At 44.5% G+C, this 15,397-nt stretch overlaps 1 protein-coding gene across 1 annotated transcript in view; it reads right to left on the reverse strand.

Annotated features, from left to right (window-relative positions):
• LOC120978839 (sodium/glucose cotransporter 4-like) overlaps window positions 1-15,397 on the reverse strand; it is a 93,878-nt gene that overhangs the window by 71,387 nt on the left and 7,094 nt on the right. The window lies entirely within an intron of this gene.

Below are 15,397 nucleotides of genomic sequence, written 5' to 3' on the forward strand. Positions count from 1 at the left end.
GATTGAATTTCAGTCCCTCTTCAACAGAAAACATGCACAGGGTCACATACATGGTAGAGTCACATTAGGAAAACTTCCTTCTGTCAAAGTTGGCAGCCCATAGCTCAAGAAGGAAGTCACGTGTGGTGAGCTGGCCTGGTGGGTATAAAAGGTGTGTGATAGGCTATCTACACACATATCCCTCGTTGCGGTCATGGGTAAAATACGATTTACAAGTTGCAAAAAGGGATAATTATTGGCTTTTGTGCCAAGGGTGGCAGTATTTCTGAAACTGTGCTGTTTGTGAACTGTTCACATGCTGCTGTGGTGAAAGTGTATGGGGAGTGGACAAATAGTACCAATGCGAATACGCGACATGGAACTAACTACAGTGGAGCAGCTTATTGCCAAAATTAACCAGGGGCTACCAGTCCTGTGTCTAAAACAACAGCTCAGCAAACCCTACTGTGTATGGGGCTCTGAATCAGACGGTCACTGCACCTCTGCCAACGAAGTTCAATCGGCAGAAAAGATTGTTGGAAGAACACAAGCTGGTGGTGGCAGAGTTATGGTCTGGGGAATGTTTTCTGTATTCTCTGGGACCACTCATCCATGTGGAAACTAGCACTCAACCGATTTTTTTTTAAATCCATCCTTGTAGATCATGTATACCCATACATGCTGACTGTCTTCCCTTGGGTGGATGGGATCTTCCAGCAAGACCATGCGACATGTCACACAGCTAGAAATGTCCGACATTGGAAGGTTTGGTCATGCTCTTCCAACCAAAGTACTACCCTGCCCCCTAATTACCCAGACTTGAACCCAATTGAACATCTAGCAAACAAAATATGGCAGCACACCGTTATACATGCAAACAATAGAACTAGGGATTACAGATTATTCTGGATTACACTGGCACTATACCTACTATATGTGAGATGGGAAAACAGCTCTCATTTTCTGAACACTGTTTGTGTAAATTAAGTAAAAAATCTGGATTGACATTCTGCTGTTTGGCCACAAAATGCCGCTGTTTCCTAAACCAACTAACAGACTGCAAATTTTTCCATATTCATGAGAGGTGGAGTTGTTGGGGAGAGCTTGGAAGAGGATCCAAGGGCTGTATGTAAGGAGAATCCATCGACATCCTTCGGTGACCAGCACTACAGCCCAGTGAAGCCGATTTGTGTCCAAGGCCCTTATCCTGTCCATAGGAATGAGAATTGCTTCCAGGAATGCTGATGATAGCTGAAGAGCAAAGCAACATACACTGCGGTACCGCATGCTTGTTGGAGAAGCTTTTGTTCAGTCAACAGCCAACAGCAGATGTAGAGCATACCCAGGTCGGTAAGACTGATCGTGCACTCACCTCACCACAGTGTTGGTTCCTAGAACCCTAGAGACTGAGACCAGGCCTCTAGTTAGTTAGGTAGGGTTGCTGTTGCTGGCTGTTCATTGCAAAGACTTTACAATTTAAAGTGACATTTCACACTGGAGAGCTAATAAACTTCCCTACAAACTCAAGTCAGGCTGACGTTTTGCTCAGAAGGAATACTCAGGCACGTGCTACAAGACCAGTTATGGGAGGAGGAATACTGTAGAGCACTGTAGGATTGTAAGCTGTTGTGCTGCATTGCAGGCTAGCCCGTACCACACAGCCAAACAGTTGTTCTTAATTTTTTAGGGTAATAACAGGTAAGGCGTGGTTGTTTAGTTGTGCCCGCCAGTGAGTATATTACCGCACTTTCCTCCAGCATCCATCTGAAGGCGCCATGCTGTGCAGCACACGGGTCTCAGCCTTTGGGCTGGGTGTATGTAAATTTATTGTGTGTTTCCAGCATTTGTGGTCATGTTTATTACACGTTTAAGTAAAATACTGTTTTGGCAAAAGCTGGTGTTGGAGTTGCTTTCCTCGTTCGTGACCTTGCTGTATCCTGGGGAGCCCACCCCAGTACACGGATTACATATACATGAGAAAATAGAAAATATTTGTGCACATTTTTGATCAAACGTGTGTTGGGCCCATCTACCAACGTCAAGGTGGCTTCTGCAGATGGGTACACAACACTAACAGGACTGCCTGTCCTGGGCCTAATTTAAGCCTACAATGTTCAGGGCGGTGTAGGAATCAGCTTCATTTATTCTCTGCTTAGAAGTCCTGGGCAGACGGGTGGGGAGTAATCAATTTCAAAGGAGGCAGCTACCCTCCAAACATACAGCAAGAAAATTTAGACTACCACATCCAAAGTCTTTTCTTGCAGTGTGTTTGGTGGGTAGATGCCTCCTTTTAGATTTAGCACTCCCCACCTATCTGCCCAGGGCTTCTAAGAAGAGTGCTCGAAGAGCTTCCATTTTTCATATATAGTACCAATGTAATCCACAATCAGCTCTAATCCCTAGTTCTATTGTTTGCATATATAACAGTGTGCTGCCATATTTTGTTTGCCGTTTGTATGTTAGCTTTATGGATGTGGTAGTCTAAATTTTCTTCCCATTGAACATCTGTGGGACCACTTCGATGGTCATGTTCATTCTATAGATCCTCACCCACAACTATCCAGCAGCTGTGGGATGCACTGCAGTCAGCATGGCTCCAAATACCTGTGACAACCTACCAGGACCTTATCAAGTCACACATGGCCTGTCTAGCTGCTGTCCATGCTGCACAGTACAGTAGTTACTCTGGATATTAGATGGTGGTCATAATAATGTGACTCGACTGTTTATATGGCACAAACCCCAGATATGAGTAGTTTGGCTATATGGTAAATGCCAGTAAGATCTCTATTTTGGATCCTCATCCGCTAAGGCACCTCTATATTTCTCTACTTAGGACACCAGCTAGGGTGAACTAGTTAAGTAATGTCCATGAATAAGCAGGATGTGTGAAATCCTGTTGAGCTAACAGTAAAACCTTGTAATAATTGATAGAATAGATTATTTATTAGTGTGTAAACCATCAGCAATCACATCTGTAACATTAACACATTTAATATGTTAAAAGACAATTGACCCCAGTACAACTGATAGACAGTCTTATTCTACTCGTCATGAAGCTGTGACCAGGATCTGCTAAAGGATCACAGCAAAAACAATAGTAATGATAAGGAAATCAGCATAAAGTTTACAGTAGAGCAGCAGGACATGGTCTAATCTAGGATAATGCTTGTTTAGATACTGTATATATAAGGTTAATGAAAGCCCATGAGTCCCCCCTCCTTCCTTATTTTTTTTTTTATCTGTTTTTCCTTGGGTCGAGCCATTGCCAAGGATAATATATGAAATATGTAGCAATAACACTTTTTTTTACATTTTTTTTAATGTCCCAACTGCTGTTTTTGCATGATTGTTGGTGTCTATGTGAATAATACATTTAGAAAAAAGAAAGAGGTTTTGTTACATGTAATGTGAGATTGCTTGAGTGTTGCTCCTTTAACCCCTTAATGACCAAGTAAATACCTGTACGTCCTTGGTTGCCAGGGAATGTATGTACTTCATACACTGCTGACACCAGCCCATAGTGACCTGGATAACAGATAATTCAGATCCCAGATGTTTAATCCCTCATATTCTGCGGTCGATAGTGACTGTGGCGTTTGAGAGCTTAGACAGAGGAGGGGGCTCCCAGGCTTGCCATTATCTTTTTAAGCCCTGCTACAGGCAGGGCTTAATAGGAAGATGTCACAAGGACAATAAACTGCAATACTATAGTATTACAGTCTATGGTATAAGCGATCGAGCAATTGCATGTTCAAGTAGCTGTGTTCAGCTCGCTATGAGTGAACCAGGCCAGGCCGCAGAGAAGGTGTGGTGGCTCTGGGCTGGAGAGTATGGGTGTGGTAGCTGTGGGAATAAGGGCAGTTGTAATTCTCATTGCTAATCCCTTTCCCTCCAGTACTCCCTTGGCCGCCGGTTCAGTGATGGTATGGCGCCCTTTTCTTCCCTCGGGACACACTCTGGACTTTTGGAGTCTTTTGCCTGCCGTTGGCTGGGGTGCCCTTGATGGTGAATAGTTGGCAGGGTGTGGGGCAGGAGAACAAGTGCAGATAAGGCCCAGTGAATGGATGGTAGAGTCAAAGGCTTTGGTTGTAATAAAGTCTCTCTTTACTGAATAAATGATGCGAGTCGCATCACATATCAGCAATAGGCACAGTTTGACAAAAACATGCACGTAAAATGATTAATGAGCTGGGCCTGCCGGCCCGCAGCACGCCCCCTTTTCTTGACCCTTCGGAAAAGTGAGGTGAATAGGAAAATGTTGCAAATTTTACCGCACAAATGGCATTTGTCAAAATTCGCAACCTATTTGACCCAATTCATAATAATAAAAACACATGAAACACATGTTTTAATGCCATGAAGCATGGCACAGACCGACAAGAGCCCCTCGCTTCACAGAAAGAGAAGTATATTCTACTGAATAACTAAGAAAACCAAAAGGTTAAAGTAAATCATTTTGCCCAAAGACTGTATATAGGAGGTGGCAATGATGGTACTAGTCCTCCCTGAGGCCCTCTATAAATACACTTTGCAAAAAAATAACCACAGGCGAGCAATTCTGTACTCATCAAAAGGGGAGTGGTCACATTGAACATGGGGTTTGAGCTGCATAGTTTTATGGGAAAAGATTCAGTAAAACTTGTATTTTCTTCATCAAAATTCCTGATCATTCTGAGCTTTGAAGTCACGGAGGCGGTCCTATCAGTGATTGACAGCCTGCTCTCTATGACTGTTTATACAGAGATAGCAGTCAATCACTGATAGGACCACCTCCTGGACTTCAAAGCCCAGAATGAACAGTCATTTTAATGCATGATATATAAGTTATACTGAATGTTTTCCCACAAAACTGTATATCAATCTGCTCAGCTCCTCCTGCTCTATAACAGGCTGCCTGCAGATTATTATGCTCTGATTATCTTGCTGACAGTTCCCTTCAACTCAACACTTTCTCATACATACACTTCCTCATTCTAGGCCTGCTCACCCTTGTAACTTAACTAAAGAGCTGTTGGTTAACTATTCACTGCCTATACACAACTATACACAAGACTGCAGAGAAGTGAAGTAGAGACAGGCTATAAGGGGACTGGAAGACAGAGGAGGATGGAGAGAAAGAAACAATTAGGAAGAAGAGGAGACCTGGTGACATTGAACAGAGAGTGAGCTGTAACTGGAAGCATATTACGGTGTGTGGGGGGTACTAGTTGACCGGCACAATTATTGTTTAGATACTGCTTTATTGCTGGCACATTGTCATGTCTGCTACTAGTACTACTATTAGTTTCATATTGACCAACAGGGCAAACATCAAAATGGCAAACCTCCACCCCGCATATAGAAAGTGAGTGCATGCCCTCTGTTATAGAATTATATGATACACGGCTGGAGGGGATCACACCCTAGCTATGAGCTCCTTCTCAACAACTGGGAAAGCTGAGTGACAACATATAACCCTCCCTCCCCAAAGGCTATTATTATGCTGCTGTCATAGGCTCTGTTCTAATCCTCTGTTAACAGTTCATTCAGATTTGACAGATTCGCGCAGGCTGCAGCACTACTGTTTCTGTCAAAAAAGACAGATACCACATTAGGATCCATGATAGATGACTACATTCCACACTACCAAACATACAGGGAAATACAGCACCACATATTTATCACATTCAGTGATCTTTCCTCATCGTCTCCATTTAGACCAGACTGCCATGATGACTTCATTTAACCGCCTCCGGACCGCCTAACGCAGGATTGCGTTCCGGAGGTGGCAGCTCCAGGCACAGTCACGCATATACGCGTCATCTCGCGAGACGCAAGATTTCCTGTGAACGCGCGCACACAGGCGCGCGCGTTCACAGGATCGGAAGGTAAGCGAGTGGATCTCCAGCCTGCCAGCGGCGATCGTTCGCTGGCAGGCTGGAGATGCGATTTTTTTTAACCCCTAACAGATATATTAGACGCTGTTTTGATAACAGCGTCTAATATACCTGCTACCTGGTCCTCTGGTGGTCCCTTTTGGTTGGATCGACCACCAGAGGACACAGGCAGCTCAGTAATAAGTAGCACCAACCACCACTACACTACATCCCCCCTGTCACTTATTAACCCCTTATTAACCCCTGATCACCCCTGATCACCCCATATAGACTCCCTGATCACCCCCCTGTCATTAATCACCCCCCTGTCATTGATCACCCCCTTGTGAGGCTCCATTCAGACGTCCGTATGTTTTTTACGGATCCACGGATACATGGATCGGATCCGCAATACACATACGGACGTCTGAATAGAGCCTTACAGGGGGGTGATCAATGACAGGGGGGTGATCACCCCATATAGACTCCCTGATCACCCCCCTGTCATTGATCACCCCCCTGTCATTTATCACCCCCCTGTAAGGCTCCATTCAGACGTCTGTATGTTTTTTACGGATCCACGGATACATGGATCGGATCCGCAAAACACATACGGACGTCTGAATGGAGCCTTACAGGGGGGTGATCAATGACGGGGGTGATCACCCCATATAGACTCCCTGATCACCCCCCTGTCATTGATCACTCCCCTGTCATTGATCACCCCCCTGTAAGGCTCCATTCAGACTTCCGTATGTTTTTTACGGATCCACGGATACATGGATCGGATCCGCAAAACACATACGGACGTCTGAATGGAGCCTTACAGGGGGGTGATCAATGACAGGGAGGTGATCACACCATATAGACTCCCTGATCACCCCCCTGTCATTGATCACCACCCTGTCATTGATCACCGCCCTGTAAGGCTCCATTCAGACGTCCGTATGTTTTTTACGGATCCACGGATACATGGATCGGATCCGCAAAACACATAAGGACATCTGAATGGAGCCTTACAGGGGGGTGATCAATGACAGGGGGGTGATCACCCCATATAGACTCCCTGATCACCCCCCTGTCATTGATCACCCCCCTGTCATTGATCACCCCCCTGTAAGGCTCCATTCAGACGTCTGTATGTTTTTTACAGATCCACGGATACATGGATCGGATCCGCAAAACACATACGGACGTCTGAATGGAGCCTTACAGAGGGGTGATCAATGACAGGGGGGTGATCACCCCATATAGACTCCCTGATCACCCCCCTGTCATTGATCACCCCCCTGTCATTGATCACCCCCCTGTAAGGCTACATTCAGACGTCCGTATGTTTTTTACAGATCCACGGATACATGGATCGGATCCGCAAAACACATACGGACGTCTGAATGGAGCCTTACAGGGGGTGATCAATGACAGGGGGGTGATCACCCCATATAGACTCCCTGATCACCCCCCTGTCATTGATCACCCCCCTGTCATTGATCACCCCCCTGTAAGGCTCCATTCAGACGTCTGTATGTTTTTTACAGGTCCACGGATACATGGATCGGATCCGCAAAACACATACGGACGTCTGAATGGAGCCTTACAGGGGGGTGATCAATGACAGGGGGGTGATCACCCCATATAGACTCCCTGATCACCCCCCTGTCATTGATCACCCCCCTGTCATTGATCACCCCCCTGTAAGGCTCCATTCAAACGTCCGTATGTTTTTTACGGATCCATGGATACATGGATCGGATCCGCAAAACACATACGGACATCTGAATGGAGCCTTACAGGGGGGTGATCACCCCATATAGACTCCCTGATCACCCCCCTGTCATTGATCACCCCCCTGTCATTGATCACCCCCCTGTAAGGCTCCATTCACACATTTTTTTGGCCCAAGTTAGCGGAAATTATTTTATTTTATTTTTTATTTTATTTTTTTTACAAAGTTTCATATTCCACTAACTTGTGTCAAAAAATAAAATCTCACATGAACTCACTATACCCCTCACGGAATCCAAATGCGTACATTTTTTTAGACATTTATATTCCAGACTTCTTCTCACGCTTTAGGGCCCCTAAAATGCCAGGGCAGTATAAATACCCCACATGTGACCCCATTTCGGAAAGAAGACCCCAAGGTATTCCGTGAGGGGCATATTGAGTCCATGAAAGACTGAAATTTTTGTCCCAAGTTAGCGGAAAGGTAGACTTTGTGAGAAAAAACAAAAAAAATCAATTTCCGCTAACTTGTGCCAAAAAAAATTAATTTCTATGAACTCGCCATGCCGCTCATTGAATACCTTGGGGTGTCTTCTTTCCAAAATGGGGTCACATGTGGGGTATTTATACTGCCCTGGCATTTTAGGGGCCCTAAAGCGTGAGAAGAAGTCTGGGATCCAAATGTCTAAAAATGCCCTCATAAAAGGAATTTGGGTCCCTTTGCGCATTTAGGCTGCAAAAAAGTGTCACACATGTGGCATCGCCGTACTCAGGAGAAGTTGGGAAATGTGTTTTGGGGTGTCATTTTACATATACCCATGCTGGGTGAGATAAATATCTTGGTCAAATGCCAACTTTGTATAAAAAAATTGAAAAAGTTGTCTTTTGCCGAGATATTTCTCTCACCCAGCATGGATATATGTAAAATGACACCACAAAACACATTGCCCAACTTCTCCTGAGTACGGCGATACCAGATGTGTGACATTTTTTTGCAGCCTAGGTGGGCAAAGGGGCCCACATTCCAAAGAGCACCTTTAGGATTTCACAGGTCATTTTTTACACATTTTGATTTCAAAATACTTCCCACACATTAGGGCCCCTAAATTGCCAGGGCAGTATAACTACCCCACAAGTGACCCCATTTTAGAAAGAAGACAACCCAAGGTATTCCGTGAGGGGCATGGCGAGTTCCTAGAATTTTTTATTTTTTGTCACAAGTTAGCGGAAAATTATGATTTTTTATTCTTTTTTTCTTACAAAGTCTCATATTCCACTAACTTGTGACAAAAAATAAAAACTTCCATGAACTCACTATGCCCATCATGAAATACCTTAGGGTGTCTTCTTTCCAAAATGGGGTCACTTGTGGGGTAGTTATACTGCTCTGGCATTCTAGGGGCCCTAATGTGTGGTAAGTAGTTTGAAATCAAAATGTGTAAAAAATGACCTGTGAAATCCTAAAGGTGCTCTTTGGAATGTGGGCCCCTTTGCCCACCTAGGCTGCAAAAAAGTGACACACATGTGGTATCGCCGTACTCAGGAGAAGTTGGGCAATGTGTTTTGGGGTGTCATTTTACATATACCCATGCTGAGTGAGAGAAATATCTCGGTCAAATGCCAACTTTGTATAAAAAAATGGGAAAAGTTGTCTTTTGCCGAGATATTTATCTCACCAAGCATGGGTATATGTAAAATGACACCCCAAAACACATTGCCCAACTTCTCCTGAGTACGGCGATACCAGATATGTGACACTTTTTTGCAGCCTAGGTGGGCAAAGGGGCCCACATTCCAAAGAGCACCTTTAGGATTTCACAGGTCATTTTTTACACATTTTGATTTCAAAATACTTCCCACACATTAGGGCCCCTAAATTGCCAGGGCAGTATAACTACCCCATAAGTGACCCCATTTTGGAAAGAAGACACCCCAAGGTATTCCGTGAGGGGCATGGCGAGTTCCTAGAATTTTTTATTTTTTGTCACAAGTTAGTGGAATATTAGACTTTGTAAGAAAAAAAAAATCAAAAAAAAAATCATCATATTCCGCTAACTTGTGACAAAAAATAAAAAGTTCTATGAACTCACTATGCCCATCAGCGAATACCTTAGGGTGTCTACTTTCCGAAATGGGGTCATTTGTGGGGTGTTTGTACTGTCTGGGCATTGTAGAACCTCAGGAAACATGACAGGTGCTCAGAAAGTCAGAGCTGCTTCAAAAAGCGGAAATTCGCATTTTTGTACCATAGTTTGTAAACGCTATAACTTTTACCCAAACCATTTTTTTTTACCCAAACATTTTTTTTTATCAAAGACATGTAGAACAATAAAGTTAGAGAAAAATTTATATATGGATGTCGTTTTTTTAAAAAAAATTTACAACTGAAAGTGAAAAATGTCATTTTTTTGCAAATATTTCGTTAAATTTCGATTAATAACAAAAAAAGTAAAAATTTCAGCAGCAATGAAATACCACCAAATGAAAGCTCTATCAGTGAGAATAAAAGGAGGTAAAATTCATTAGGGTGGTAAGTTGCATGACCGAGCAATAAACGGTGAAAGTAGTGTAGTGCAGAAGTGTAAAAAGTGGCCTGGTCATTAAGGGTGTTTAAGCTAGGGGGGCTGAGGTGGTTAAACACGTCTGGTCTCTGCAGAGTTTGACACACAGAAATCTTAGTTTTCTACTTTTCCATCCTTCCCCCCACTTTCTGAACACCCCATCCTGCCAGCCCATAATATTGTTACTAGAGATAAGCGAATCGAAGTTGATGAAGTGGAATTCGATCCGAATTTCAGGAAAAATTTGATTCGCACCAAAGCCAAATTTCCTCACCCTTCGTGGTAACAAATAGTGTTCATCGAGAATATTCTAATCGCGAATTTTTATTGCAAATATTAGCACTTTGAGAATTCGCGAAGATGTAGAATATAGTGCTATATATTCGTAATTGCGAATATTCTAGATTTCTTTTTCATCAGTAACTGTCACGGTGGGAAGTGGGGGAAACTCCCCACCGTACAATAAGGTGGGTATACAAGAATATAACTAGGCCAGGGGCCGGGATAAGGGAGCTGGTCACCTCCTTTAGCATCCCTAATCCTCGCCATAACTCCTCACGGTATGAGCGGACCTGGATGATAGGACGGCTCATACCCTGGAAACCTAGGACCCTGAGTCGCCCTGATAATCCCTCAAATAGAGAAAGGGGCTGAGACAACCTGTTCATCCCAGACACGGATAAACATGAGTCTTACTGGCCTAGCTGCCAGAGAAGGGACAGACAGTCCACCGATTCTAAATTGGCAGGCAAGAGCCAACAGACAACACACACTTACCTGCTGCGACAACAACGGCAACCGGACCCCATGCGGACAGGATGCATGGTGGCCCCCGCCAGAGCTGCACACTGACTTGTGGTTACCCCTCCAGGGAACCCTGAGACCCCCTTCCGGAGGTACACAACACAGGGGACATGTCTAGCAAACATGCTGAACTACAGACACCAACAGACCAGACATGTAACAACAACTAGACAAGACAACAACCACCCATACATAAACATCACCAAACATATGCAAGGGTAGTGAGAGGAAGGAAGACAACAGGATGACATCAGGAAGACATCGGGAAGACATCGATGTCCAACTAGTTGGCCCCTTAAACTGGACTGATGACATATCCAGGACAGGAGCAACTCCAGCACACACCAAGGCTGGAGGACAACCGACTAAAGCCTGGAATACACAGGCAATATGAACCCAGTGGCTACACCCAGCCAGATAGTTAACCCTAAAGACACCAGGGGAGGAACCAGGAGAAGGGGAGAAAAGCACATACATGCTGCGACAACAACGCGTTGCCCCTGGCAACCAGCATGCACAGCTAAAGTGTCACTACGCACAAGACCGAGGCAGTGACAGTAACCTCCCTTCTTGCTTGTGGGCCAATGAGAAGGTTGCAATATCTTTGTCAGAGATTAGCAACATTCCTAGCAACCAATAGGAAAGTTACCTACACCTTTACTATATAAGAAACTTCCCAGCAGCCATTTTCTGCAGGTTTTCTTTGAAGTTCTGAGAGAGAGAGCAGTGACATTGCTGTGCTCAGTGCTTTGCTGAGTCATCTGGATCCTATTCCTTAGCCAATTCCATTAGATAGTTAGTTAGCTCATATATACTGTATATCATACAGATAGTTAGAGGGAGATAGTCAGTGTAGGTTAGATCCTGATATAGTGTAGCTGGTTCCCAGTGCAGGGTATTAGGTAGTGTGATAGGAATTACTGTTTCTCTGCTGTCCATACATACATGCTACAGACATAGTGCTGTGATGTCACAACAATACTTAGTGCACCAATCAGTAATATCTACTCAGACCTGATAAAATGTGAAGTAGCATGTATTACTCAAAAAATATGCGCATCATTAGTGCTGATTTGCACAATCGCGAAAATAATGACCGGAGATCACGAATTCTAGAATTTGCGACTTTATTGCGAATATTATGCATAAAATTAGCAAAATATCGCAAAAACTAATATTGCCTATGCCGCTCATCACTAATAACTAATTGCATTTTTTCCTAAAATGGCTGATGCACATGTTAGGACATTGAACAAAGAACTCTGGGAACACCCACAATGCCATGCATGCAGTCAATCACCAGCCAGTACTGTGATGTCACAGCCCTATAGGTAGCCTCAGCCATTTTGGATTCAGACATTTTCCAGTGTGCTTAGTGCAGGGAGAGACGTCAGCAGTCGCTATGGACAGTGCTAGGAAAGACTTCATTGTGCTGATTTTTTTTTTTACAAGTTCAGGGAAAGATTAGTCAAGGTGTAGGGAAAGGGTAGGGAGGCATCATCTACACTATAAAAGGAGAACAGGGTGCAATAGAAGAGTGTACAGCCTGGGTAATAGGAGTGATTCTATTATACCTTGCTGCACTAATTGGGGATCCAAATTGGTGTTATTCTGCTGCTGTGTGAAGTAATAACTGGAATGGATGGACTACAGTACCCTGAAAGATTATCAAAATTAGGGTTACTGTATTCAGTGTAGAAAAAAGACGACTGAGGGGAGATCTATGTATAAATATATCCGGGGTCAGTACAGAGATCTCTCCCATCATCTATTTATCCCCAGGACTGTGACTGTGACGAGGGGACATCCTCTGCGTCTGGAGGAAAGAAAGTTTGTACACAAACATAGAAGAGGATTCTTTACGGTAAGAGCAGTGAGACTATGGAGCTCTCTGCCTGAGGAGGTGGTGATGGTGAGTACAATAAAAGAGTTCAAGAGGGGCCTGGATGTATTTCTGGAGTGTAATAATATTACAGGCTATAGCTACTAGAGAGGGGTCGTTGATCCAGGGAGTTATTCTGATTGCCTGATTGGAGTCGGGAAATATATTTTTCCCCTAAAGTCAGGAAAGTTTACTTCTACATCACAGTTTTTTTTTGCCTTCCTCTGAATCAACTTGCAGGATAACAGGCCGAACTGGATGGACAAATGTCTTTTTTCAGCCTTATAAACTATGTTACTATGTGTATTAATAGGAAAAAAGAATATGAAAAAATATGTCATAATTGCCATTCAGTGGTGAAGTTACATTGTACTACAGCCATTTACGGGGTGTATTAATAGGATAGATACCGTATTTTTCGCCCTATAAGATGCACCGGCCCATAAGACGCACCTAGGTTTTAGAGGAGGACAATAAGAAAAAAATATTTTTCATTACACCTCAGGTCAGACCAGCAATCAGACCCCCAATGTTAATCAGACCTCAGATCACAGCTCCAATTAGATCCCCAATGTTAATAAGACCCCAATAAGACTTTAGATCAGACCCACAATCAGACCTCAGCTCACACCGAAAAGTGAATAACACCCCAATAAGACCCTATTCAGACCTCAGATAAGACCACCAGTCTAAAATCAGCCCCCCATGCCTTATTTGATCAGCCCTATGCCTTATTTGATCATTCCCCAGCCTCATATCAGCCCCCATGCCTCTTTTGATCAGCCCCCAGTCTCATATTAGCCCCCATGCCTCATTTGATCAGCCCCCATGCCTCTTTTGATCAGCCCCTATTGCCTCAGATGTGCCCCATGCCTCAGATGACATAAAATAAAATAAATCACTTACCTCTCCTGCTCCGGGTGCCGCTGCGCCAGCACTCTTCTTCCTTCCCCTGTCGGCTGTGCTGTGAACCAGCGCGCACAACGCGAGGACACGGAGCGCCCTCGCGCTGTGCGCAGCCACAGCGGAGGACCAGGAGGCGGTGAGTACAGAGCCATCACCGCTTCCCGGTCCTCCGGTACTAATGAGCGCTTTCATAATGGAAGCGCTCATTTGTATTCACCCCATAAGATGCAGGGACATTTTTTCCCCCACTTTGTGTGTGGCATCGTGTACCCCCAGACAACGGTTCTTTCCCAGCAGTTGAGTTTACTGAACAATGTAGTGAACAAGAAGCTGAGAATATATAAAACAGATTGGTACACAGAGAATAAACCAACAGTAAATGTAACACTGTCTAACAATAAACCAGCAAATGTGATGTTTTCCCCAAAGTCTATTAAGCAGCCTAGCTGCACTTGTATGTTCCTGGACAAGTTCCTCATTGGGGTGCACCCTAAGTATTGCACAATACTATCTGTAATCCACAGGGAAATGGTGTCCGTCTGTTGTAACTTTAATCCTCACTCCGGCTCCCAGCATATTACACCCTATGAGCAGCCAGAGAGATAGGAATGTGTCAGAGTCCAAATGTAACTGTACTTGGAGCGTTATCGTATGTCAATGGCAGTGAGGTATGCCCCCATTTCTATCAGAGTTACAAGAACAGCTGATTAAGTGTGCATGCTGGGAGTTATAGTTTCATAGAAGCTGGATCCTTAGCGCACAATATTGACGTATGGCAGTGCACAGTACAGTTCCGTTTGGGGCAGCGTCATGTGCGTTAGGGCCCATTCACATGACCGCGCCGTGTTTTGCGATCAGCAAATTTAGGATCTGCAAAACATGGATGTCGCCCATGTGCATTCTGCAATTTGCGGAACGGAACGGGCTACCCATTATAGAAGTGCCTATTCTTGTCTGCGATTGTGGATCTTGTGGAAGTATAGGACATGGTCTATTTTTTTTGTGGGGGCGCGGAACGGAACAACGGATGCAGACAGCACACGGTGTGGTGTCCGCAATCTTTTGCGGCACCATTAAAGTAAATGGGTCCGCACACGTTTTTTCAAAATTGCGGAACAGATGCGGACCCATTTATGTGGTCGTGTGAATGAGCCTTTAGGCTGGGGCTGCAGAGAGATCTATGACAAGACAGATGTTGTGCAACCAAGGATCACACTGTAGCAGTGCAGCCATAGAGATTAATGGGGTCACAGTGCAGAATTGAAAAAAATAATAATAATCCAACCCTGCTTTTCACCCCTATTTTTGATACTGTATATGACCGAGTAGGTGGGGAGTATGCACGGTGAGCATGGGTGACATTGACTAGCCGCAGGAGGTGGGGGTTGCATGTGTGTTGAGGGCCCATTTAGAAATTTGGTATAGGGCCCAGTCATTTCTAGCTACGCCTCCCTTATCCGCCTCCGGGCCGCCTAACGCAGGATCGCGTTCCGGAGGCGGCAGCTCCAGGCACAGTCACGCATATAAGCGTCATCTTGCGAGACGCGAGATTTCCTGTGAACGCACGCACACAGGCGTGCGTTTTCACAGGATCGGAAGGTAAGCGAGTGGATCTCCAGCCTACCAGCGGCGATCGTTCGCTGGCAGGCTGGAGATGCGATTTTTTTTTTAACCCCTAACAG

The sequence above is a fragment of the Bufo bufo genome, chromosome 9 (genome assembly GCF_905171765.1).
Source record: "Bufo bufo chromosome 9, aBufBuf1.1, whole genome shotgun sequence".
Lineage (NCBI taxonomy): Eukaryota > Metazoa > Chordata > Amphibia > Anura > Bufonidae > Bufo > Bufo bufo.